Below are 27,318 nucleotides of genomic sequence, written 5' to 3'. Positions count from 1 at the left end.
CTAGAATACACCCTCCTGTCTGTTCTAGTCACCTGCTCTCTACTAGAATACACCCTCCTGTCTGTTCTAGTCGCCTGCTCTCTACTAGAATACACCCTCCTGTCTGTTCTAGTCGCCTGCTCTCTACTAGAATACACCCTCCTGTCTGTTCTAGTCGCCTGCTCTCTACTAGAATACACCCTCCTGTCTGTTCTAGTCGCCTGCTCTCTGCTAGAATACACCCTCCTGTCTGTTCTAGTCGCCTGCTCTCTACTAGAATACACCCTCCTGTCTGTTCTAGTCGCCTGCTCTCTACTAGAATACACCCTCCTGTCTGTTCTAGTCGCCTGCTCTCTACTAGAATACACCCTCCTGTCTGTTCTAGTCGCCTGCTCTCTACTAGAATACACCCTCCTGTCTGTTCTAGTCGCCCTGCTCTCTACTAGAATACACCCTCCTGTCTGTTCTAGTCGCCTGCTCTCTACTAGAATACACCCTCCTGTCTGTTCTAGTCGCCCTGCTCTCTACTAGAATACACCCTCCTGTCTGTTCTAGTCGCCTGCTCTCTACTAGAATACACCCTCCTCTCTGTTCTAGTCGCCCTGCTCTCTACTAGAATACACCCTCCTGTCTGTTCTAGTCGCCTGCTCTCTACTAGAATACACCCTCCTGTCTGTTCTAGTCGCCTGCTCTCTACTAGAATACACCCTCCTGTCTGTTCTAGTCGCCTGCTCTCTACTAGAATACACCCTCCTCTCTGTTCTAGTCGCCTGCTCTCTACTAGAATACACCCTCCTGTCTGTTCTAGTCGCCTGCTCTCTGCTAGAATACACCCTCCTGTCTGTTCTAGTCGCCCTGCTCTCTACTAGAATACACCCTCCTGTCTGTTCTAGTCGCCTGCTCTCTGCTAGAATACACCCTCCTGTCTGTTCTAGTCGCCTGCTCTCTGCTAGAATACACCCTCCTGTCTGTTCTAGTCGCCTGCTCTCTGCTAGAATACACCCTCCTGTCTGTTCTAGTCGCCTGCTCTCTGCTAGAATACACCCTCCTGTCTGTTCTAGTCGCCTGCTCTCTGCTAGAATACACCCTCCTGTCTGTTCTAGTCGCCTGCTCTCTGCTAGAATACACCCTCCTGTCTGTTCTAGTCGCCCTGCTCTCTGCTAGAATACACCCTCCTGTCTGTTCTAGTCGCCTGCTCTCTACTAGAATACACCCTCCTGTCTGTTCTAGTCGCCTGCTCTCTACTAGAATACACCCTCCTCTCTGTTCTAGTCGCCTGCTCTCTGCTAGAATACACCCTCCTGTCTGTTCTAGTCGCCTGCTCTCTGCTAGAATACACCCTCCTGTCTGTTCTAGTCGCCTGCTCTCTGCTAGAATACACCCTCCTGTCTGTTCTAGTCGCCTGCTCTCTGCTAGGATACACCCTCCTGTCTGTTCTAGTCGCCTGCTCTCTACTAGAATACACCCTCCTCTCTGTTCTAGTCGCCTGCTCTCTACTAGAATACACCCTCCTGTCTGTTCTAGTCGCCTGCTCTCTACTAGAATACACCCTCCTGTCTGTTCTAGTCGCCTGCTCTCTACTAGAATACACCCTCCTGTCTGTTCTAGTCGCCTGCTCTCTACTAGAATACACCCTCCTCTCTGTTCTAGTCGCCTGCTCTCTACTAGAATACACCCTCCTGTCTGTTCTAGTCGCCTGCTCTCTGCTAGAATACACCCTCCTGTCTGTTCTAGTCGCCCTGCTCTCTACTAGAATACACCCTCCTGTCTGTTCTAGTCGCCTGCTCTCTGCTAGAATACACCCTCCTGTCTGTTCTAGTCGCCTGCTCTCTGCTAGAATACACCCTCCTGTCTGTTCTAGTCGCCTGCTCTCTGCTAGAATACACCCTCCTGTCTGTTCTAGTCGCCTGCTCTCTGCTAGAATACACCCTCCTGTCTGTTCTAGTCGCCTGCTCTCTGCTAGAATACACCCTCCTGTCTGTTCTAGTCGCCTGCTCTCTGCTAGAATACACCCTCCAGTCTGTTCTAGTCGCCCTGCTCTCTGCTAGAATACACCCTCCTGTCTGTTCTAGTCGCCTGCTCTCTACTAGAATACACCCTCCTGTCTGTTCTAGTCGCCTGCTCTCTACTAGAATACACCCTCCTCTCTGTTCTAGTCGCCTGCTCTCTGCTAGAATACACCCTCCTGTCTGTTCTAGTCGCCTGCTCTCTGCTAGAATACACCCTCCTGTCTGTTCTAGTCGCCTGCTCTCTGCTAGAATACACCCTCCTGTCTGTTCTAGTCGCCTGCTCTCTGCTAGGATACACCCTCCTGTCTGTTCTAGTCGCCTGCTCTCTACTAGAATACACCCTCCTGTCTGTTCTAGTCGCCTGCTCTCTACTAGAATACACCCTCCTGTCTGTTCTAGTCGCCTGCTCTCTGCTAGAATACACCCTCCTGTCTGTTCTAGTCGCCTGCTCTCTGCTAGAATACACCCTCCTGTCTGTTCTAGTCGCCTGCTCTCTGCTAGAATACACCCTCCTGTCTGTTCTAGTCGCCTGCTCTCTGCTAGAATACACCCTCCTGTCTGTTCTAGTCGCCCTGCTCTCTGCTAGAATACACCCTCCTGTCTGTTCTAGTCGCCTGCTCTCTGCTAGAATACACCCTCCTGTCTGTTCTAGTCGCCCTGCTCTCTACTAGAATACACCCTCCTGTCTGTTCTAGTCGCCCTGCTCTCTACTAGAATACACCCTCCTCTCTGTTCTAGTCGCCCTGCTCTCTGCTAGAATACACCCTCCTGTCTGTTCTAGTCGCCCTGCTCTCTACTACAATACACCCTCCTGTCTGTTCTAGTCGCCCTGCTCTCTACTAGAATACACCCTCCTGTCTGTTCTAGTCGCCCTGCTCTCTACTAGAATACACCCTCCTCTCTGTTCTAGTCGCCCTGCTCTCTACTAGAATACACCCTCCTGTCTGTTCTAGTCGCCCTGCTCTCTACTAGAATACACCCTCCTGTCTGTTCTAGTCGCCTGCTCTCTGCTAGAATACAGCCTCCTGTCTGTTCTAGTCGCCTGCTCTCTGCTAGAATACACCATCCTCTCTGTTCTAGTCACCTGCTCTCTGCTAGAATACACCCTCCTGTCTGTTCTAGTCGCCTGCTCTCTACTAGAATACACCCTCCTGTCTGTTCTAGTCGCCTGCTCTCTACTAGAATACACCCTCCTGTCTGTTCTAGTCGCCTGCTCTCTACTAGAATACACCCTCCTGTCTGTTCTAGTCGCCTGCTCTCTGCTAGAAGACACCCTCCTGTCTGTTCTAGTCGCCTGCTCTCTACTAGAATACACCCTCCTGTCTGTTCTAGTCGCCTGCTCTCTGCTAGAATACACCCTCCTGTCTGTTCTAGTCGCCTGCTCTCTACTAGAATACACCCTCCTGTCTGTTCTAGTCGCCTGCTCTCTGCTAGAATACACCCTCCTGTCTGTTCTCGTCGCCTGCTCTCTGCTAGAATACACCCTCCTGTCTGTTCTAGTCGCCTGCTCTCTACTAGAATACACCCTCCGGTCTGTTCTAGTCGCCTGCTCTCTACTAGAATACACCCTCCTGTCTGTTCTAGTCGCCTGCTCTCTACTAGAATACACCCTCCTGTCTGTTCTAGTCGCCTGCTCTCTGCTAGAATACACCCTCCTGTCTGTTCTAGTCGCCTGCTCTCTACTAGAATACACCCTCCTCTCTGTTCTAGTCGCCTGCTCTCTACTAGAATACACCCTCCTGTCTGTTCTAGTCGCCTGCTCTCTACTAGAATACACCCTCCTGTCTGTTCTAGTCGCCTGCTCTCTACTAGAATACACCCTCCTGTCTGTTCTAGTCGCCTGCTCTCTACTAGAATACACCCTCCTGTCTGTTCTAGTCGCCTGCTCTCTACTAAATACACCCTCCTGTCTGTTCTAGTCGCCTGCTCTCTACTAGAATACACCCTCCTGTCTGTTCTAGTCGCCCTGCTCTCTGCTAGAATACACCCTCCTGTCTGTTCTAGTCGCCCTGCTCTCTACTAGAATACACCCTCCTGTCTGTTCTCGTCGCCTGCTCTCTACTAGAATACACCCTCCTGTCTGTTCTAGTCGCCTGCTCTCTGCTAGAATACACCCTCCTGTCTGTTCTAGTCGCCTGCTCTCTACTAGAATGCACCCTCCTCTCTGTTCTAGTCGCCCTGCTCTCTACTAGAATACACCCTCCTGTCTGTTCTAGTCGCCCTGCTCTCTACTAGAATACACCCTCCTGTCTGTTCTAGTCGCCTGCTCTTTGCTAGAATACACCCTCCTCTCTGTTCTAGTCGCCTGCTCTCTACTAGAATACACCCTCCTGTCTGTTCTAGTCGCCTGCTCTCTGCTAGAATACACCCTCCTGTCTGTTCTAGTCGCCCTGCTCTCTACTAGAATACACCCTCCTGTCTGTTCTAGTCGCCTGCTCTCTGCTAGAATACACCCTCCTGTCTGTTCTAGTCGCCTGCTCTCTACTATGTTCTAGTCGCCTGCTCTCTACTAGAATACACCCTCCTGTCTGTTCTAGTCGCCTGCTCTCTGCTAGAATACACCCTCCTGTCTGTTCTAGTCGCCTGCTCTCTGCTAGAATACACCCTCCTGTCTGTTCTAGTCGCCTGCTCTCTGCTAGAATACACCCTCCTGTCTGTTCTAGTCGCCTGCTCTCTACTAGAATACACCCTCCTCTCTGTTCTAGTCGCCTGCTCTCTACTAGAATACACCCTCCTGTCTGTTCTAGTCGCCCTGCTCTCTGCTAGAATACACCCTCCTGTCTGTTCTAGTCGCCTGCTCTCTGCTAGAATACACCCTCCTGTCTGTTCTAGTCGCCTGCTCTCTACTAGAATACACCCTCCTGTCTGTTCTAGTCGCCTGCTCTCTGCTAGAATACACCCTCCTGTCTGTTCTAGTCGCCTGCTCTCTGCTAGAATACACCCTCCTGTCTGTTCTAGTCGCCTGCTCTCTGCTAGAATACACCCTCCTGTCTGTTCTAGTCGCCTGCTCTCTGCTAGAATACACCCTCCTGTCTGTTCTAGTCGCCTGCTTTCTACTAGAATACACCCTCCTGTCTGTTCTAGTCGCCTGCTCTCTACTAGAATACACCCTCCTGTCTGTTCTAGTCGCCCTGCTCTCTGCTAGAATACACCCTCCTGTCTGTTCTAGTCGCCTGCTCTCTGCTAGAATACACCCTCCTGTCTGTTCTAGTCACCCTGCTCTCTGCTAGAATACACCCTCCTGTCTGTTCTAGTCGCCTGCTCTCTACTAGAATACACCCTCCTATCTGTTCTAGTCGCCCTGCTCTCTACTAGAATACACCCTCCTGTCTGTTCTAGTCGCCTGCTCTCTGCTAGAATACACCCTCCTGTCTGTTCTAGTCGCCTGCTCTCTGCTAGAATACACCCTCCTGTCTGTTCTAGTCGCCCTGCTCTCTACTAGAATACACCCTCCTGTCTGTTCTAGTCGCCCTGCTCTCTACTAGAATACACCCTCCTCTCTGTTCTAGTCGCCCTGCTCTCTACTAGAATACACCCTCCTGTCTGTTCTAGTCGCCCTGCTCTCTACTAGAATACACCCTCCTCTCTGTTCTAGTCGCCTGCTCTCTACTAGAATACACCCTCCTGTCTGTTCTAGTCGCCCTGCTCTCTGCTAGAATACACCCTCCTGTCTGTTCTAGTCGCCTGCTCTCTGCTAGAATACACCCTCCTGTCTGTTCTAGTTGCCTGCTCTCTACTAGAATACACCCTCATCTCTGTTCTAGTTGCCTGCTCTCTACTAGAATACACCCTCCTGTCTGTTCTAGTCGCCTGCTCTCTACTAGAATACACCCTCCTGTCTGTTCTAGTCGCCCTGCTCTCTACTAGAATACACCCTCCTGTCTGTTCTAGTCGCCTGCTCTCTGCTAGAATACACCCTCCTGTCTGTTCTAGTCGCCTGCTCTCTACTAGAATACACCCTCCTGTCTGTTCTAGTCGCCTGCTCTCTACTAGAATACACCCTCCTGTCTGTTCTAGTCGCCTGCTCTCTGCTAGAATACACCCTCCTCTCTGTTCTAGTCGCCTGCTCTCTACTAGAATACACCCTCCTGTCTGTTCTAGTCGCCTGCTCTCTACTAGAATACACCCTCCTGTCTGTTCTAGTCGCCTGCTCTCTACTAGAATACACCCTCCTGTCTGTTCTAGTCGCCCTCCTCTCTACTAGAATACACCCTCCTGTCTGTTCTAGTCGCCTGCTCTCTGCTAGAATACACCCTCCTGTCTGTTCTAGTCGCCTGCTCTCTGCTAGAATACACCCTCCTGTCTGTTCTAGTCACCTGCTCTCTACTAGAATACACCCTCCTGTCTGTTCTAGTCGCCTGCTCTCTACTAGAATACACCCTCCTGTCTGTTCTAGTCGCCTGCTCTCTACTAGAATACACCCTCCTGTCTGTTCTAGTCGCCTGCTCTCTACTAGAATACACCCTCCTGTCTGTTCTAGTCGCCTGCTCTCTGCTAGAATACACCCTCCTGTCTGTTCTAGTCGCCTGCTCTCTACTAGAATACACCCTCCTGTCTGTTCTAGTCGCCTGCTCTCTACTAGAATACACCCTCCTGTCTGTTCTAGTCGCCTGCTCTCTACTAGAATACACCCTCCTGTCTGTTCTAGTCGCCTGCTCTCTACTAGAATACACCCTCCTGTCTGTTCTAGTCGCCCTGCTCTCTACTAGAATACACCCTCCTGTCTGTTCTAGTCGCCTGCTCTCTACTAGAATACACCCTCCTGTCTGTTCTAGTCGCCCTGCTCTCTACTAGAATACACCCTCCTGTCTGTTCTAGTCGCCTGCTCTCTACTAGAATACACCCTCCTCTCTGTTCTAGTCGCCCTGCTCTCTACTAGAATACACCCTCCTGTCTGTTCTAGTCGCCTGCTCTCTACTAGAATACACCCTCCTGTCTGTTCTAGTCGCCTGCTCTCTACTAGAATACACCCTCCTGTCTGTTCTAGTCGCCTGCTCTCTACTAGAATACACCCTCCTCTCTGTTCTAGTCGCCTGCTCTCTACTAGAATACACCCTCCTGTCTGTTCTAGTCGCCTGCTCTCTGCTAGAATACACCCTCCTGTCTGTTCTAGTCGCCCTGCTCTCTACTAGAATACACCCTCCTGTCTGTTCTAGTCGCCTGCTCTCTGCTAGAATACACCCTCCTGTCTGTTCTAGTCGCCTGCTCTCTGCTAGAATACACCCTCCTGTCTGTTCTAGTCGCCTGCTCTCTGCTAGAATACACCCTCCTGTCTGTTCTAGTCGCCTGCTCTCTGCTAGAATACACCCTCCTGTCTGTTCTAGTCGCCTGCTCTCTGCTAGAATACACCCTCCTGTCTGTTCTAGTCGCCTGCTCTCTGCTAGAATACACCCTCCTGTCTGTTCTAGTCGCCCTGCTCTCTGCTAGAATACACCCTCCTGTCTGTTCTAGTCGCCTGCTCTCTACTAGAATACACCCTCCTGTCTGTTCTAGTCGCCTGCTCTCTACTAGAATACACCCTCCTCTCTGTTCTAGTCGCCTGCTCTCTGCTAGAATACACCCTCCTGTCTGTTCTAGTCGCCTGCTCTCTGCTAGAATACACCCTCCTGTCTGTTCTAGTCGCCTGCTCTCTGCTAGAATACACCCTCCTGTCTGTTCTAGTCGCCTGCTCTCTGCTAGGATACACCCTCCTGTCTGTTCTAGTCGCCTGCTCTCTACTAGAATACACCCTCCTGTCTGTTCTAGTCGCCTGCTCTCTCTCTCTGCTAGAATACACCCTCCTGTCTGTTCTAGTCGCCTGCTCTCTCTGCTAGAATACACCCTCCTGTCTGTTCTAGTCGCCTGCTCTCTACTAGAATACACCCTCCTGTCTGTTCTAGTCGCCTGCTCTCTGCTAGAATACACCCTCCTGTCTGTTCTAGTCGCCTGCTCTCTGCTAGAATACACCCTCCTGTCTGTTCTAGTCACCTGCTCACTACTAGAATACACCCTCCTGTCTGTTCTAGTCGCCTGCTCTCTACTAGAATACACCCTCCTGTCTGTTCTAGTCACCTGCTCACTACTAGAATACACCCTCCTGTCTGTTCTAGTCGCCTGCTCTCTGCTAGAATACACCCTCCTGTCTGTTCTAGTCGCCTGCTCTCTGCTAGAATACACCCTCCTGTCTGTTCTAGTCACCTGCTCACTACTAGAATACACCCTCCTGTCTGTTCTAGTCGCCTGCTCTCTACTAGAATACACCCTCCTGTCTGTTCTAGTCGCCTGCTCTCTGCTAGAATACACCCTCCTGTCTGTTCTAGTCGCCTGCTCTCTGCTAGAATACACCCTCCTGTCTGTTCTAGTCGCCTGCTCTCTACTAGAATACACCCTCCTGTCTGTTCTAGTCGCCTGCTCTCTACTAGAATACACCCTCCTGTCTGTTCTAGTCGCCTGCTCTCTGCTAGTATACACCCTCCTGTCTGTTCTAGTCGCCTGCTCTCTACTAGAATACACCCTCCTGTCTGTTCTAGTCGCCTGCTCTCTACTAGAATACACCCTCCTGTCTGTTCTAGTCGCCCTGCTCTCTGCTAGAATACACCCTCCTGTCTGTTCTAGTCGCCTGCTCTCTGCTAGAATACACCCTCCTGTCTGTTCTAGTCGCCTGCTCTCTGCTAGAATACACCCTCCTGTCTGTTCTAGTCGCCCTGCTCTCTGCTAGAATACACCATCCTGTCTGTTCTAGTCGCCTGCTCTCTGCTAGAATACACCCTCCTGTCTGTTCTAGTCGCCCTGCTCTCTGCTAGAATACACCCTCCTGTCTGTTCTAGTCGCCCTGCTCTCTGCTAGAATACACCCTCCTGTCTGTTCTAGTCGCCCTGCTCTCTGCTAGAATACACCCTCCTGTCTGTTCTAGTCGCCTGCTCTCTACTAGAATACACCCTCCTGTCTGTTCTAGTCGCCTGCTCTCTACTAGAATACACCCTCCTGTCTGTTCTAGTCGCCTGCTCTCTACTAGAATACACCCTCCTGTCTGTTCTAGTCGCCTGCTCTCTGCTAGAATACACCCTCCTGTCTGTTCTAGTCGTCTGCTCTCTGCTAGAATACACCCTCCTGTCTGTTCTAGTCGCCCTGCTCTCTGCTAGAATACACCCTCCTGTCTGTTCTAGTCGCCTGCTCTCTGCTAGAATACACCCTCCTGTCTGTTCTAGTCGCCTGCTCTCTACTAGAATACACCCTCCTGTCTGTTCTAGTCGCCTGCTCTCTACTAGAATACACCCTCCTGTCTGTTCTAGTCGCCTGCTCTCTACTAGAATACACCCTCCTGTCTGTTCTAGTCGCCTGCTCTCTGCTAGAATACACCCTCCTGTCTGTTCTAGTCGCCTGCTCTCTGCTAGAATACACCCTCCTGTCTGTTCTAGTCGCCTGCTCTCTACTAGAATACACCCTCCTGTCTGTTCTAGTCGCCCTGCTCTCTGCTAGAATACACCCTCCTGTCTGTTCTAGTCGCCTGCTCTCTGCTAGAATACACCCTCCTGTCTGTTCTAGTCGCCTGCTCTCTGCTAGAATACACCCTCCTGTCTGTTCTAGTCGCCTGCTCTCTACTAGAATACACCCTCCTGTCTGTTCTAGTCGCCCTGCTCTCTGCTAGAATACACCCTCCTGTCTGTTCTAGTCGCCTGCTCTCTGCTAGAATACACCCTCCTGTCTGTTCTAGTCGCCCTGCTCTCTACTAGAATACACCCTCCTGTCTGTTCTAGTCGCCCTGCTCTCTGCTAGAATACACCCTCCTGTCTGTTCTAGTCGCCTGCTCTCTGCTAGAATACACCCTCCTGTCTGTTCTAGTCGCCTGCTCTCTGCTAGAATACACCCTCCTGTCTGTTCTAGTCGCCTGCTCTCTGCTAGAATACACCCTCCTGTCTGTTCTAGTCGCCTGCTCTCTACTAGAATACACCCTCCTGTCTGTTCTAGTCGCCTGCTCTCTACTAGAATACACCCTCCTGTCTGTTCTAGTCGCCTGCTCTCTGCTAGAATACACCCTCCTGTCTGTTCTAGTCGCCTGCTCTCTACTAGAATACACCCTCCTGTCTGTTCTAGTCGCCTGCTCTCTACTAGAATACACCCTCCTGTCTGTTCTAGTCGCCCTGCTCTCTGCTAGAATACACCCTCCTGTCTGTTCTAGTCGCCTGCTCTCTGCTAGAATACACCCTCCTGTCTGTTCTAGTCGCCTGCTCTCTGCTAGAATACACCCTCCTGTCTGTTCTAGTCGCCCTGCTCTCTGCTAGAATACACCCTCCTGTCTGTTCTAGTCGCCTGCTCTCTGCTAGAATACACCCTCCTGTCTGTTCTAGTCGCCCTGCTCTCTGCTAGAATACACCCTCCTGTCTGTTCTAGTCGCCCTGCTCTCTGCTAGAATACACCCTCCTGTCTGTTCTAGTCGCCCTGCTCTCTGCTAGAATACACCCTCCTGTCTGTTCTAGTCGCCTGCTCTCTACTAGAATACACCCTCCTGTCTGTTCTAGTCGCCTGCTCTCTACTAGAATACACCCTCCTGTCTGTTCTAGTCGCCTGCTCTCTACTAGAATACACCCTCCTGTCTGTTCTAGTCGCCTGCTCTCTGCTAGAATACACCCTCCTGTATGTTCTAGTCGTCTGCTCTCTGCTAGAATACACCCTCCTGTCTGTTCTAGTCGCCCTGCTCTCTGCTAGAATACACCCTCCTGTCTGTTCTAGTCGCCTGCTCTCTGCTAGAATACACCCTCCTGTCTGTTCTAGTCGCCTGCTCTCTACTAGAATACACCCTCCTGTCTGTTCTAGTCGCCTGCTCTCTACTAGAATACACCCTCCTGTCTGTTCTAGTCGCCTGCTCTCTACTAGAATACACCCTCCTGTCTGTTCTAGTCGCCTGCTCTCTGCTAGAATGCACCCTCCTGTCTGTTCTAGTCGCCTGCTCTCTGCTAGAATACACCCTCCTGTCTGTTCTAGTCGCCTGCTCTCTACTAGAATACACCCTCCTGTCTGTTCTAGTCGCCCTGCTCTCTGCTAGAATACACCCTCCTGTCTGTTCTAGTCGCCTGCTCTCTGCTAGAATACACCCTCCTGTCTGTTCTAGTCGCCTGCTCTCTGCTAGAATACACCCTCCTGTCTGTTCTAGTCGCCTGCTCTCTACTAGAATACACCCTCCTGTCTGTTCTAGTCGCCCTGCTCTCTGCTAGAATACACCCTCCTGTCTGTTCTAGTCGCCTGCTCTCTGCTAGAATACACCCTCCTGTCTGTTCTAGTCGCCTGCTCTCTACTAGAATACACCCTCCTGTCTGTTCTAGTCGCCCTGCTCTCTGCTAGAATACACCCTCCTGTCTGTTCTAGTCGCCTGCTCTCTGCTAGAATACACCCTCCTGTCTGTTCTAGTCGCCTGCTCTCTGCTAGAATACACCCTCCTGTCTGTTCTAGTCGCCTGCTCTCTGCTAGAATACACCCTCCTGTCTGTTCTAGTCGCCTGCTCTCTACTAGAATACACCCTCCTGTCTGTTCTAGTCGCCTGCTCTCTACTAGAATACACCCTCCTGTCTGTTCTAGTCGCCTGCTCTCTGCTAGAATACACCCTCCTGTCTGTTCTAGTCGCCTGCTCTCTACTAGAATACACCCTCCTGTCTGTTCTAGTCGCCTGCTCTCTACTAGAATACACCCTCCTGTCTGTTCTAGTCGCCCTGCTCTCTGCTAGAATACACCCTCCTGTCTGTTCTAGTCGCCTGCTCTCTGCTAGAATACACCCTCCTGTCTGTTCTAGTCGCCTGCTCTCTGCTAGAATACACCCTCCTGTCTGTTCTAGTCGCCCTGCTCTCTGCTAGAATACACCCTCCTGTCTGTTCTAGTCGCCTGCTCTCTGCTAGAATACACCCTCCTGTCTGTTCTAGTCGCCCTGCTCTCTGCTAGAATACACCCTCCTGTCTGTTCTAGTCGCCCTGCTCTCTGCTAGAATACACCCTCCTGTCTGTTCTAGTCGCCCTGCTCTCTGCTAGAATACACCCTCCTGTCTGTTCTAGTCGCCTGCTCTCTACTAGAATACACCCTCCTGTCTGTTCTAGTCGCCTGCTCTCTACTAGAATACACCCTCCTGTCTGTTCTAGTCGCCTGCTCTCTACTAGAATACACCCTCCTGTCTGTTCTAGTCGCCTGCTCTCTGCTAGAATACACCCTCCTGTATGTTCTAGTCGTCTGCTCTCTGCTAGAATACACCCTCCTGTCTGTTCTAGTCGCCCTGCTCTCTGCTAGAATACACCCTCCTGTCTGTTCTAGTCGCCTGCTCTCTGCTAGAATACACCCTCCTGTCTGTTCTAGTCGCCTGCTCTCTACTAGAATACACCCTCCTGTCTGTTCTAGTCGCCTGCTCTCTACTAGAATACACCCTCCTGTCTGTTCTAGTCGCCTGCTCTCTACTAGAATACACCCTCCTGTCTGTTCTAGTCGCCTGCTCTCTACTAGAATACACCCTCCTGTCTGTTCTAGTCGCCTGCTCTCTGCTAGAATGCACCCTCCTGTCTGTTCTAGTCGCCTGCTCTCTGCTAGAATACACCCTCCTGTCTGTTCTAGTCGCCTGCTCTCTACTAGAATACACCCTCCTGTCTGTTCTAGTCGCCCTGCTCTCTGCTAGAATACACCCTCCTGTCTGTTCTAGTCGCCTGCTCTCTGCTAGAATACACCCTCCTGTCTGTTCTAGTCGCCTGCTCTCTACTAGAATACACCCTCCTGTCTGTTCTAGTCGCCCTGCTCTCTGCTAGAATACACCCTCCTGTCTGTTCTAGTCGCCTGCTCTCTGCTAGAATACACCCTCCTGTATGTTCTAGTCGTCTGCTCTCTGCTAGAATACACCCTCCTGTCTGTTCTAGTCGCCCTGCTCTCTGCTAGAATACACCCTCCTGTCTGTTCTAGTCGCCTGCTCTCTGCTAGAATACACCCTCCTGTCTGTTCTAGTCGCCTGCTCTCTACTAGAATACACCCTCCTGTCTGTTCTAGTCGCCTGCTCTCTACTAGAATACACCCTCCTGTCTGTTCTAGTCGCCTGCTCTCTACTAGAATACACCCTCCTGTCTGTTCTAGTCGCCTGCTCTCTACTAGAATACACCCTCCTGTCTGTTCTAGTCGCCTGCTCTCTGCTAGAATGCACCCTCCTGTCTGTTCTAGTCGCCTGCTCTCTGCTAGAATACACCCTCCTGTCTGTTCTAGTCGCCTGCTCTCTACTAGAATACACCCTCCTGTCTGTTCTAGTCGCCCTGCTCTCTGCTAGAATACACCCTCCTGTCTGTTCTAGTCGCCTGCTCTCTGCTAGAATACACCCTCCTGTCTGTTCTAGTCGCCTGCTCTCTACTAGAATACACCCTCCTGTCTGTTCTAGTCGCCCTGCTCTCTGCTAGAATACACCCTCCTGTCTGTTCTAGTCGCCTGCTCTCTGCTAGAATACACCCTCCTGTCTGTTCTAGTCGCCTGCTCTCTACTAGAATACACCCTCCTGTCTGTTCTAGTCGCCCTGCTCTCTGCTAGAATACACCCTCCTGTCTGTTCTAGTCGCCTGCTCTCTGCTAGAATACACCCTCCTGTCTGTTCTAGTCGCCTGCTCTCTGCTAGAATACACCCTCCTGTCTTAAACAACCTTTTGGTTACGGTCGGCCTCTGCAGCTGTCGGCCACCTTACCATCAATATCAATAACTGGTACATAAAGGTCATTCCATCTACACAAATGTCACTTTCTTTTTCCACAGTGAATTACTTTTCTGCAACAACTATTTTATAAGCCCCAGCGACCTTCAAAATGTCCTGTGGGGGCGTTTGACAATGAAGACCATTCAATACCGAGAGGGGAGAGAAGAGGACTGGAGGTGTGAGAGAGACGTAGTGAGACATAGACAGAGAGACATGGTGAGAGACAGACAGAGAGACGTAGTGAGAGACAGACAGAGAGACATAGTGAGAGACAGACGGAGAGACGTAGTGAGAGACAGACAGAGAGACACAGTGAGAGACAGACAGAGAGACATAGTGAGAGACATAGTGAGAGACAGACGGAGAGACATAGTGAGAGACAGACGGAGAGACGTAGTGAGAGACAGACAGAGAGACATAGTGAGAGACAGACAGAGAGACATAGTGAGAGACAGACAGAGAGACATAGTGAGAGACAGACAGAGAGACATAGTGAGAGACAGACAGAGAGACATAGTGAGAGACAGACGGAGAGACGTAGTGAGAGACAGACAGAGAGACACAGTGAGAGACAGACAGAGAGACATAGTGAGAGACATAGTGAGAGACAGACGGAGAGACATAGTGAGAGACAGACGGAGAGACGTAGTGAGAGACAGACGGAGAGACGTAGTGAGAGACATAGTGAGAGACAGACGGAGAGACATAGTGAGAGACAGACGGAGAGACGTAGTGAGAGACAGACGGAGAGACATAGTGAGAGACAGACAGAGAGACATAGTGAGAGACAGACAGAGAGACATAGTGAGAGACAGACAGAGAGACATAGTGAGAGACATAGTGAGAGACAGACGGAGAGACATAGTGAGAGACAGACAGAGAGACATAGTGAGAGACAGACAGAGAGACATAGTGAGAGACAGACAGAGAGACATAGTGAGAGACAGACAGAGAGACATAGTGAGAGACATAGTGAGAGACAGACAGAGAGACATAGTGAGAGACAGACAGAGAGACATAGTGAGAGTGAGAGACAGACAGAGAGACATAGTGAGAGACAGACAGAGAGACATAGTGAGAGTGAGAGACAGAGTGAGAGACAGACAGAGAGACATAGTGAGAGACAGACAGAGAGACAGAGTGAGAGACAGACAGAGAGACAGAGTGAGAGTGAGAGACAGACAGAGAGACGTGGTGAGAGTGAGAGACAGACAGAGAGACGTGGTGAGAGTGAGAGACAGAGAGACAGAGTGAGAGACAGACAGAGACATAATGAGAGTGAGAGACAGACAGAGAGACATAGTGAGAGTGAGAGACAGACAGAGAGACATAGCTGTAGTAGAAACTGTTTCCCCCTCCCCCTACTCAAATACCTTCCCCTTGTCCCTGTAGTAAAAACTGCCCCCCCCCCCCCTACTCAAATACCTTCCCCTTGTCCCTGTAGTAAAAACTGCCCCCCCCCCTACTCAAATACCTTCCCCTTGTCCCTGTAGTAAAAACTGCCCCCCCCCCCCTACTCAAATACCTTCCCCTTGTCCCTGTAGTAAAAACTGCCCCCCTACTCAAATACCTTCCCCTTGTCCCTGTAGTAAAAACTGTCTCCCCCCTACTCAAATACCTTCCCCTTGTCCCTGTAGTAAATACTGCCCCCCTACTCAAATACCTTTCCCGTGTCCCTGTAGTAGAAACGGTCTCCCCCCCCCCTACTCAAATACCTTCCCTTTTCCCTGTAGTAGAAACTGTCTCCTCCTCCCCCTACTCAAATACCTTCCCATTTCCCTGTAGTAGAAACTGTCTCCCCCTCCCCCCTACTCAAATACCTACCCTGTGTCCCTGTAGTAGAAACTGTCTCCCCCTCCCCCCTACTCAAATACCTACCCTGTGTCCCTGTAGTAGAGACTGTCTCCTCCTCCCCCTACTCAAATACCTTCCCATTTCCCTGTAGTAGAAACTGTCTCCCCCTCCCCCCTACTCAAATACCTACCCTGTGTCCCTGTAGTAGAAACTGTCTCCCCCTCCCCCCTACTCAAATACCTACCCTGTGTCCCTGTAGTAGAAACTGTCTCCCCCTCCCCCCTACTCAAATACCTACCCTGTGTCCCTGTAGTAGAAACTGTCTCCCCCTCCCCCCTACTCAAATACCTTCCCTTTTCCTTGTAGTAGAAACGGTCTCCCCCTCCCCCCTACTAAAATACCTTCCCCCGTTGTCCCTGTAGTAGAAACTGTCTCCCCCTCCCCCCTACTCAAATACCTTCCCTTTGTCCCTGTAGTAGAAACTGTCTCCCCCTCCCCCCTACTCAAATACCTTCCCTTTGCCCCCTTTGTCTCACCTCAACATCCACTTTCCTGTGCAACACCTAACCCTCGTTTCCTCTGTCCCATCTTCCTGTCTTCAGTAACCCTCCCTCGCCCTACCCCTTTGTCTAAACACCCCACCCACCTGGTCACCTGGCCCCAGCCCTTCTATCATGGTATAAAGCAGTGGTTCTCAACTGGTCTAGCCTCGGGACCCAACATTTTCCTTAGTCATTAAGGAGCTGTCTACACAAGCGATGGGTTTAATGTAACCGTGATTGTATGTGCGCAGTTGCACTGTTCGCCCACACACAACCGGGGTTTTGCTACACTGCAACCGCGGTCTTTGAAAACCGGAGTCCAGGGTGAAGTTTTGCGCACATCCCGGTTACAGTGTCGCATAGCAACCGAGGTTATTCCCAGTGTTTACAGCAGAGCTGTCGCAATTATTTCCCATGTTTACGGCAGACTGTCGCAAACAATAGCAAGTTAGCAAGCGAACGCGGGGTAGAGATTAGAACAGAGCCAGCTACACCAGTGTTTACAGCAGAGCTGTCCCAAGTAGCGTTATATGAAAATGATTGTAACAAACTTTTGTTCGAAACGTATCGTCTGTGTTGAAGAGTGTTGTGATCGACTGATGTCTGTTGTCGCATTCCTGACCTGACGCTCAGAGTAAACATGTAGCTGCGGCTAAACTAAACTCATGTGTTGTCAAGTTATTGTTATAAAGAACCCAGTCCAGATGGCATCCCCTTAACAATTTTTTGTATTGAGCCGTATTGTATTGTACCCATTCTGCAATGTGTTAAATAACATTTGCATCCATTCATTCTACTAGCGTTAACGTTACCACATTATTACGTTAGCATGTAAGCTAACAAAATCGTCTCAGCTAGCCTCGATGTTAACTATACATAGAGAATGCCATTCACATTAGCATGTAGCTAACACCGGAGATCTTTTTGTGAGACTAAACTATCCGCTCTTGGTGGTAAATTGTGTTGATGTTGGTTTTGTTTCATCAACAAATGAGAGGCAGAACACACAGTGAATGTATCCGTTTGTTTATTGCACTTTTATTGCACTTTCTTTGCTGAAAAATAAATGCTAAGTTGGCTAAATGGCTAACACAAGGTATTTAAAGATGGTGACTTTGTTGTTTTTAAGCAGGAAGTGTAGTGAGCGTTCAACCTTTTCTGATTGGTTGAAATGGCCTTCATGTCTGAACAACATCCCCACCTACTGCTTTGGCATTGTACTACATGCATATGACTTCACTCGGTGCAGGGTTTAAACCAGTCGTGTGGACAGAGTTTAATTTTTTTGAATAATAAAAAAAATAAAACTATGTCATTAATACCCGTGATCGTGTGGACAGGGCCTTTTGGAGTAATACACAATCTTTCATGCACTGTTAAAAACATGAAATAAACAAAAAAAAGTGCAACAAAAGTGCAACTAGGGCTAAAAACCCAATGAAATAAAATAATAATAAATAATATGCTTCTTAGCAGATTTCTTAGCTTAACATAACAGACCTAAGTTTGGGGGAACTAATGGGATAACTGGGGTTGCAACAAAAGTGCAACTAGGGCTAAAAACCCAATGAAATAAAATAATAATAATAAATAATTATGCTTCTTAGCAGACTTCTTAGCTTAAAGGGAAAACTCCAACATTTTGGGAAATTAGCTTATTTGGCATCTACCCTGGAGTTAGATAAGAAGATATATACCCTTTTTCTTCTCTGTGCATGTAGTAGGAGTAGGAAGACATGCACCGTTAGCCTAGCTTAGCATCAGTCACTGGAAGTAGGTTCCTCCATTAGCCTAGTTCCCAATGTCTTCCTACTCATACTGCATGCACAGAGAAGAAAAATGTATGCATCTGCTTGTCTAACTCCAGGGTTCCCAAAATGTTGGTGTTAAGATACATACGTTTTTCTTCTCTGTGCAGTAGGAGTAGAAAGACGTGCACCGTTAGCCTAGCTTAGCGTCAGTCACTGGAAGTAGGTTCCTCCATTAGCCTAGTTCCCAACGTCTTCCTACTCCTACTGCATGCACAGAGAAGAAAAAGGTATGTATCTTCTTGTCTAACTCCAGGGTAGATGGCAAATAAGCTAATTTCCCAAAATGTTGGAGTTTTCCTTTAACATAGCAGACCTACAGTAAGTTTGGGGGAGCTAATGGGGTTGCAACAAAAGTGCAACTAGGGCTAAAAAAAACTTAACATCCCAGGGAACTAATGGGATAACTGGGGATGTTGTTTGCTCCTGACAAGAGTCTCAAAGTCTGGGGTGATGGTAGACAAAGCAACTCTGAGGTTGTGCTCAATGTCCAATCTGTTCCTCTGCTCTGTCTTCAGCTGGACCAGAGCTGAGAAGCCACTTTCACAAAGATAGGTAGTGCAAAGAAAAAAAAGAAAAAAGATTTTTTTTTAAACCTTTTTTTTTCACACACATCCGCGACCCACTCAAAATGGCCTCGCGGCCCACTTTTGGGTCGCGACCCACCAGTTGAGAAACACTGGTATAAAGGATGAATCATGAGCTCGATCTGGGTTTACCTGGCCAGTAACCCATTGAGTCCTCTAGCCAAACTCTTGAACTAAATTGTATTTGATACTCTGTTTGAGTTAAAACCACTTAAGCTGTAAGGTCCCACAATTGGGGGACCCTGCTGTTTTATCATAAATCGATCGTCTCATTTCGTTGGTGATCTGTGCCAACTTCCCAGCTTCAAACATGGTTCGAACGTTCCAGAAACCAGATTTCAAATGTAGCCAAGAGTAAAGACCGAACCCTATCAAAACAGCAGTCAAAGTGTATATTTTCAGCACTACGTTTGTTTACCGATGTTTTAAACATTTTCCAAAAGTAAGAATTTATCTGAATAATGTGAATTATATCTCTCTTTTATTGTAAAACCAGGAGGAAATGACTAAATCCTGATGTAACACTGCCATTGGAAATAGGGCCCTTTTCCCTACCCATAGATGTATGACTTGGCCACAATAAGGTAATTTATAGTTAATAATTAAATATACATTAAACATTATACATACAATTTTTTATGTATAATTAAATGGATTGTAATTATTACTGTATCTACAAATCCTTCTCTTTAATCATCTTCCCTTTATTCATTTGCTTAGATTTTTGTACACTTGATCTCAAGAAGGTGCTGAATGAACTCACTGACCGAGGTCGGAGGTTGCACAATTGTAACATGGTGTTATTCACCGGCAAAGATGCAAAAAGAATTATAATTTATATTCTTCGTTGTTTCATCACAATTTACTCAAGCCTAGTAACAGACACAATATTTCTGACAATGGGAATACATTCCCTGAGGTCCATAGATGTTCCTAGATACCAAGAACATGCAAATAAAATAAATCTTCCGTTTACTTGGGCATGTAATTTTTGGCGAAATTTCAGAAAATAGGGCTACAGCTTAATACTTTCAGTGCCACCAGGGGGCGCACGACTTAGTGCTTGAATGCCACCATCGGCGCTGTGATGACCTCATCCCTCTCCTACAGGTTGACTCAGGGATATACCTGGATATCTCCATTAACCTGTTTGTCATCCACAGACTGGCAATCAGATGCACCTGTGCAGGTGTGTCAGGAGGAGGAGGCACACTTGTGTAAAAGGCCTGACTTCTCCATTTGTCGGCTGTCTCTCCTCCAAGCTGGTCCTGACATTTTGTTTGTTTGAATTTGGTTTGGTTGTTTCTCATATTATCATTTACACGCACCACACACTGACTCACTCATGCACTCACTACATTACTGATATTACTGATCCATTCATTCTTTAATTTCTTTTGTTTGTACATATTTAAATAGCATAATTAAATTACTCTTTGTTACAAACTTCAAGTACTTGTGTGGTCTCCCTTGTTTTGTCTGTACCTTGAGTTTGGTTCATGACAAAATGGGGGCTCGTCCTTTTGGTGGACCTTTTTTGTTTAATTGATTAGTTTGTTGGCTTTTGGCTTAGTTTGTAGTGGTGGAATCTGATTTTGGACTTTCTTGGTAAGTAACACTTCGGAAAGTTTATTCCATAACACATTTTTGTTATAGATTTATTCATTTGTTAGTAATTGCATGTTTGTTTCTACATGTAAATTGTTTGGGAGATGCATACAAGTAATTGGTTTGTTTGTTTTTGTTTGTTTGATTGGTTTGGAGGAGAGCAGCTTGGTCAGTAATTGGACCCTGAGTGAGAGTGTGGTGAATCCTCTCCTCTGTGGACATGCAGCGGGTGGTGAGTATGACTTTTTGAGTGCTATTTAATCTGTTAAAAGTGGTAGTGAGTAGCCCTGGTTAGGTAGGCGCCGAATGCACTAAATTTATTATTTTTCCTTTTTTGTTTTGAACTGGAGTCTGTAAGGTGGAGACTTCGGTCTCTGTCGAGGGTAAAGAAAGAAGACGGTTAGGTTTAGATTAGTGATATTGGTAGGGAACCAGGGTTGCTCAAAAATACAAATATCATTGTATATGGTTAGGGATTGGCACTCGGAAAGTCTTGCTCACCATGTTTTCTGTTTGTTTTCTATATAAGTAGTGATTAGTGCTTTAGATATGGCGTCCATTGTAAAAGACTTTATACACACTCCTTCAATCGAGTTATTGAACCAGTGTACAAGGGAACACCTGCAAAAAATTGCTGAGCACTTTGAGATTGAGGTGACTGATAAACGTTTGAAGGAAGATGTGAGAATATTGTTGAGAGACACATTGGTGGGGAGGGAGATTTTGTTTGATATAGATAAACCATAAAAACCATAAAGTCATTTCACCTACAGTGACCCCTGTAGCTTTGACCTTTGAACAGCAAAAGGAGTTGTTGACTCTTACTCATACTCTTAAATTGGAACATGAGGGAAGGAGTATGGAACATGAGGAAAGAATGGAAAGAATTAAAGCCCAATCACAATTAGAGCTGGAAACCATTAAATTGAGGCAGATAATTGAGGGGAAAATGTCCTCCGGGGTCACTGGTCAGGAGGAAAATACATTTAATGTGGGATCTAACCGGCAACTGCTTCCCCAGTTCACAGAAAAGGATCCGGACCTGTTTTTTTCTTTGTTTGAGCGGGTGGCAAATGCAAGAAAGTGGTCTGATGAGGAGTGCACTTTGTTGTTGCAGTGTGTCTTCACAGGTAAGGCACAAGAGGCTTATGCTTCTTTGACTGTAGCAGACAGTAAAATCTATGAGACAGTTAAAACTATAGTGTTGCGTGCATATGAGTTGGTCCCCGAAGCATATCGGCAACGTTTTAGGAATTGGGAAAAGAAGGAGCACCAGACTCATGTTGAATTTGTCCGTGATCTGGTTGTTCAGTTTAATCGATGGTGTTCGGCGTCAGAGGTTAGAACTTTTCAAGAACTGTCTGATTTAGTAATACTGGAGCAAATAAAAAACGGTGTGCCATATAGTATTGCTACTTACTTGAACGAGCGAAAAGTAAAAACTCTGCAGGAAGCAGCAATGTTGGCTGATGAATATAGTTTAATTCATAAACGTACATTTGCCGAAGCTAGTGGTGGTGTGCAGCAGAAAAGATTTTCTCCGCGCATAGACAGACGTTTTGGGTCAAATGTGGATTCGGTTTATTCCAGGCCTGATAGTTCGTGGAAGGATGATAGTTGTCATTACTGCCAGCGAAAAGGGCACTGGAAAAATGAATGTCCTGCACTTAACGACAAGGCAAGGTTTTCTGGCAGACCGCAAGTAAAGCCTGCTGCTTTGGCTGCACATGTTTCCTTGGTCCAGTTAGCGCTCCAAACGGAAGGGCAGTCTGTGGTCCATTGTCCTACTCTGTGTGAGTCAAAAAACAGGGCGGATTATGCAGCATTTATTTCAGAGGGTTACGTGTCCATACCTGGGAAGGAGAAAGTGGCAGTTAGAATATTGAGAGATACTGGCGCGCTACATACGTTTGTCTGTGACTCTGTTTTTCCATTCACCTCTGATACGGACACCGGAGATGTCATTTTGATGCAGGGTATGGGTATGAATATTATTCCAGTACCGGTGCATAGAGTCGAGTTAGTCTGCGGGTTTGTCACTAGACAAGTGAGGGTAGGAGTGCGCCCAGCTCTGCCTGTGGAGGGGGTTGACGTCGTTTTGGGGAATGACCTGGCAGGAGATAGAGTGTGGGCAGAGGCGCCGCCACCGTACGTAGTCACCCAGGTTCCGGCACCCCTTACTTCAAAGTCAAAGGATGAAAGAGTAGAGTCTGGTCCTGAAAAGGAGTGGTTCCCAGCGTGCGCAGTGACTCGAGCGATGGGTCGGCTGAGGGATGAGTCTGCTCAACAAGTAAAAACAGAGGGAAAGGCTGTATTAATACCGGTGCCTCTTGAGTCAATATCTCGTAGTGATTTGGTTCTGGAACAAAAATCTGACCTCTCTCTGAAGACTTGTTTTGAGTTGGTGTCTCCTGTGGGGGACATGGAACATGCAGCTCAAGGCTATTTTGAGAAAAATGGTGTCCTGTTGCGAAAGTGGTGTGCACAGGGAGATAACTTTGTGGGTAACCCGATTGTGCAGATTGTGGTGCCTGTTAAGTTCAGAGAAATGGTCATGAAAGCGGCGCATAATGATGTAGCTGGTCATATGGGTGTTCGAAAAACTTACACTCGGATCCTGGATCATTTCTTTTGGCCACGTATGAAAACTGAAGTATCTGCATTCATCAAAACTTGCCACACCTGTCAGCTGACGGGAAAGCCCAATCAGTCAATACGTCCGGCACCACTGTGTCCTATTCCAGCTTTGGACCAGCCTTTTGAGTATTTAGTTATGGATTGTGTAGGTCCGTTGCCGCCCTCAAAGTCTGGTAACCAATATTTGTTAACTTTGATGTGTCAGGCTACCCGTTATCCAGCAGCTTACCCGTTGCGTTCTATTACAGCCAAGTCTGTGGTCAAAGCACTGTCTCAGTTCATTTCGGTTTTTGGTATTCCAAAAGTCATACAGACGGATAAAGGTTCCAATTTTCGCTCTCGATTGTTTGCTCAGGTTTTGCAACAGCTTCAGATTAAGCATAACCTGTCATCGGCCTATCATCCCCAAAGTCAGGGTTGTTTGGAACGTTTTCACCAAACCCTTAAGTCCCTTTTGCGTGCTTACTGCGTAGAACTTGATCGAGACTGGGAGGAGGGGCTGCCGTGGTTGTTACTGGCTGCGAGAGAGGTGGTTCAGTCCAGCACCGGGTTTAGTCCAAATGATTTGGTTTTTGGGCACTCGGTGCGTGGACCGTTGGCTGTGTTGAAAAATATTGACCAACAGTCTGAACCACCTCAGAACTTGATGGAATATGTGGATGGTTTTAGGCACAGACTCTATGTGGCAGGGCAAATGGCAAAACGGAAGTTGAAAAAATCACAAGATAAAATGAAATCTCTGTTTGACCGTAAAGCAAAACAACGGCAGTTTAGTCGTGGAGATCAGGTCATGTTTCTTAGGCCAGTGGTGGGCTCACCATTTCAGGCACGTTTTGTTGGCCCATGTATGGTTAAGCAGCAGATCTCTGACAATGATTACTTGATCTCATTGCCTAAAGGTAAATCTAGATTGTGTCATATAAATATGCTGAAACCATATTATGAACGTGTATCTTCCCCTGTCTCCACTCAGGTCCCGTGCGTAGAAACGGCACTGTGCACAAACACAACAGTGTTTTCAGCAGACGCGGTGAATGGGGAGGGGGAATGGACAAAAGAGGAGGCTGTGTTACAGGGTCGTTTGAACAACTCTGAGACATTAAAATCATTGCCATTAGTACTTGAGCACTTGGATGAGGGTAAGAAAAATGAATTGGTTGCACTGATAAACAGTTACCCATCATTGTTTGCAGATGTACCGTCGCAGACGCATCTCATTGAACATGACATCGATGTTGATATGGCTCAATCTATCAAGCAACGTTTTTACCGGGTTTCACCGGATAAGGGAGCACAGTTGAAAAAGGAGGTTCAATATCTTCTATGTTCTTCTCCGGTGTTGGCAGCACCACAGTTTGAGAAACCTTTCATATTGCAGGTTGATGCCAGTGATGTGGGCGCGGGAGCAGTGTTGCTGCAGGCTGATGATGATGTGGGGGTGGAAAGGCCGGTAGGGTTTTTCTCAAAGAAGTTTACGTCATATCAGTTAAGTTATTCAGTCATTGCGAAGGAGGCTTTAGCGTTGATTTGGGGATTGCAACATTTTGATGTGTATGTTAGTTCTGGGACACCTTTGGTGGTATACACGGATCACAATCCCCTAATTTTTTTTGCACTATTTTCAAAACCCCAATCAGCGGTTAATGAGGTGGGCTTTATTTTTGCAGCCATATCATTTGGATGTTCGCCATATTAGAGGCACTGAAAACATGATTGCTGACGCTCTCTCTCGCGCCTTCTAGGTTTAATGTGAATGATTGATTGTTGTGTTATTTATTTGTGCTTCTGCTGTCCCTCTGCTCTTTTATACTCTCTCTTAAAAGGCTCCTAGGGTTCAAGGTTGCGGAGGAGTGGAGTGCTGTGGGGATGGTGGAACGTAGATTTGGATGTACAGCAAGTAAATGGTTATAATCGGAAGGTGCTGGAGGGATGGTGTTGTAGGGAACAGTTAGATTGTTATGCTTGATATTGTTTTGTTATTAGTATTCGTATAGAGTGTGCGTTTTGGCGGAGTACTTCAGTGTTCTCCGCTCTTAAGGGGGGGGATGTGATGACCCCATCCCTCTCCTACAGGTTGACTCAGGGATATACCTGGATATCTCCATTAACCTGTTTGTCATCCACAGACTGGCAACCAGATGCACCTGTGCAGGTGTGTCAGGAGGAGGAGGCACACTTGTGTAAAAGGCCTGACTTCTCCATTTGTCGGCTGTCTCTCCTCCAAGCTGGTCCTGACATTTTGTTTGTTTGAATTTGGTTTGGTTGTTTCTCATATTATCATTTACACGCACCACACACTGACTCACTCATGCACTCACTACATTACTGATATTACTGATCCATTCATTCTTTAATTTCTTTTGTTTGTACATATTTAAATAGCATAATTAAATTACTCTTTGTTACAAACTTCAAGTACTTGTGTGGTCTCCCTTGTTTTGTCTGTACCTTGAGTTTGGTTCATGACAGCGCCAATGTTAACGTTAATATCGCCTAATATATGTTTTAAATTATGGCTATGTGTCTAATATGCCCGTCGCTTATCAAAGAATCATTTTCCAGTCAGTGTTGTCAAGGCAGATTGGTTTTGTATTGCTTCATTTCCGTTTGAGAGCATTTTGAAAAGCACCCGTTTTTAGGTGAAAAACAGCCCATTCTGTGATAATCGCCTTTTACTGGAATATTACAGAACGTTGATATTTGTCGGCCTATTTATGAATCGTTTTCAAATAAACGCTAGATGATCAATAGTATACGTGCACGCACGCACGTTCGAGGCGCGCGCTGATAATAGCTGCTTTCATTTCCTCATGGATTTTACAGTGAAACAGCTGGAGCACATATCACAAAAAAGCTTATATCTTCATGAAAACGAGTCTGATTATCCTAACACTGATAACATAGATTCCTTACCTGACATCAGATGGTATCCAACTGGTATATTCCAATTCCTGATCACCATTCGAAAAAATCGATAAGTGTATAGATCTAACGTGTATACAGTAGAACTCATGATCCGCCGGGCTCAGAGGATCCAGAATGAACTCTGGTAACCCCGGCTGCATCAGTGGACTGGAAAATGTGGACTGGAATATTTTTTTCCCCCATCCATTTTCATTGAGTCCATTCCAAAAGGGTGATTTATCATCTGGGAGACGATAGGGGGCGCTTTTTTCACATCTGATCGCCGGCGGCCCTTGGGTAGGCTAGGGTAGGCTCGTGTGATGCAATATGATTTCAGATCGCTAAAAAAAAAAAAAAAAAAAAAATCAGAGAAATCTTGGCTATCGTAAACACAAGATTAGCCGTGAGTGGCTCTCAAAGTGTTAACAGGATACATTTGTAACAACCATGTCTACTTGACCAGCGCATTCTTGCCTCCGATATCCACAACATAGCCAGAGAGAGAGACAGAGAGAACGATGACGTTACAATAATTGTAATGTCCTTATTAGGGTGTTCATTGAGTTCTGAAAGAAAACAGAATACAGTAACCGACCGTAAACCTCACCACACTTACTACTCCTTCCCCCCTGTGGAGCGGAGCAGACCTACATCGTTTACAATTGGGTCAGATCTGATCTGATCAGTCTGTTCTCTCTCTCTACCTCTCCTCCTCTCTCTCCGCCTCTCCTCCTCTCTCTCCGCCTCTCCTCCTCTCTCTCCACCTCTCTTGTCCTCCATCTATCTCTCTCCTCCTCTCTATCCACCCTTTCCCTCCTCCTCCCTCTCTCTCTCCACCTCTCCTCTCCTCTGTCTATCTCTCCACTCATCCCCTCTGCCTATCTCTCTCCTCCTCTCTATCCACCCTTTCCCTCCTCCTCCCTCTCTCTCTCCACCTCTCCTCTCCTCTGTCTATCTCTCTCCTCCTCCCCTCTGCCTATCTCTCTCCTCCTCTCTATCCACCTGTTCCCTCCTCCTCCCTCTCTCTCTCCACCTCTCCTCTCCTCTGTCTATCTCTCTCCTCCTCCCCTCTGTCCATCTCTCTCCTCCTCTCCCCTCCATCTGTGTCTGTCCTTCTCTCCTTTCTTCCATCTATCTCTCTGTCTCTTCTCCATCTATCTCGCTCCTCCTATCCTCTCATCTCCTCTCTCTATCTCTCTCTTCGCCTCCATCTGTCTTTCTCTGTCACCTCTCCTCCATCTATCTCTCTCTCTCCTCCGTCTATCTCTCTCTTCTCCTCTGTTCATCTCTCTCCTCATCTCCTTTCCTCCATATATCTCTCTGCCCCCCTTTTCCTCATATACTGGATCCCTCTCTCTCTCTCTCTCTCTCTCTCTCTCTCTCTCTCGCGCACGCTCTCTCTCTCGCGCGCGCGTGCTCTCTCTCTCTTGTGCGCGTTCTCTCTCTCTCTCCCTATCTCTCCGTCTTCTGCTTTCCGATCACATAAGGTTGTTTATGCTAGCGATCATAACTCACATATCTACCACCAGGCCGCCAAATCATATTATCCACCCAAACACTCTTACGCTTTCATAAGCTCGTAAACAGAAAATGATAAGGGTGTGTTTGTGTGTGTGTGTGTGTGTGTGTGTGTGTGTGTGCGTGTGTATTTGTGTCTCCGGAGAAAGTTATTTTAAGATTTGATTTGCCATCTCTGACTCTCTATAGATATTATGAATATTAAATTCAAAACAAATTCTAGCACTTCACAACTTTATCGATGCACTCATCATAGCA

General features: G+C 47.7%; 1 pseudogene across 1 annotated transcript in view; it reads right to left on the bottom strand.

The window, feature by feature from the left end:
- LOC311229771 overlaps positions 1-27,318 on the bottom strand; it is a 106,844-nt pseudogene that overhangs the window by 3,363 nt on the left and 76,163 nt on the right. Inside the window, exon 3 of the transcript in view lies at positions 21,845-21,854. The product of the transcript in view is annotated as an uncharacterized misc_RNA (transcript). The remainder of the gene's footprint in view (positions 1-21,844; positions 21,855-27,318) is intronic.

The sequence above is a fragment of the Notolepis coatsorum genome (genome assembly GCF_963971535.1).
Source record: "Notolepis coatsorum genome assembly, chromosome: 6".
NCBI lineage: Eukaryota > Metazoa > Chordata > Actinopteri > Aulopiformes > Paralepididae > Notolepis > Notolepis coatsorum.
Note: the sequence above shows the minus strand (reverse complement) of the source record. Positions and strands in the feature narration are given on the sequence as shown.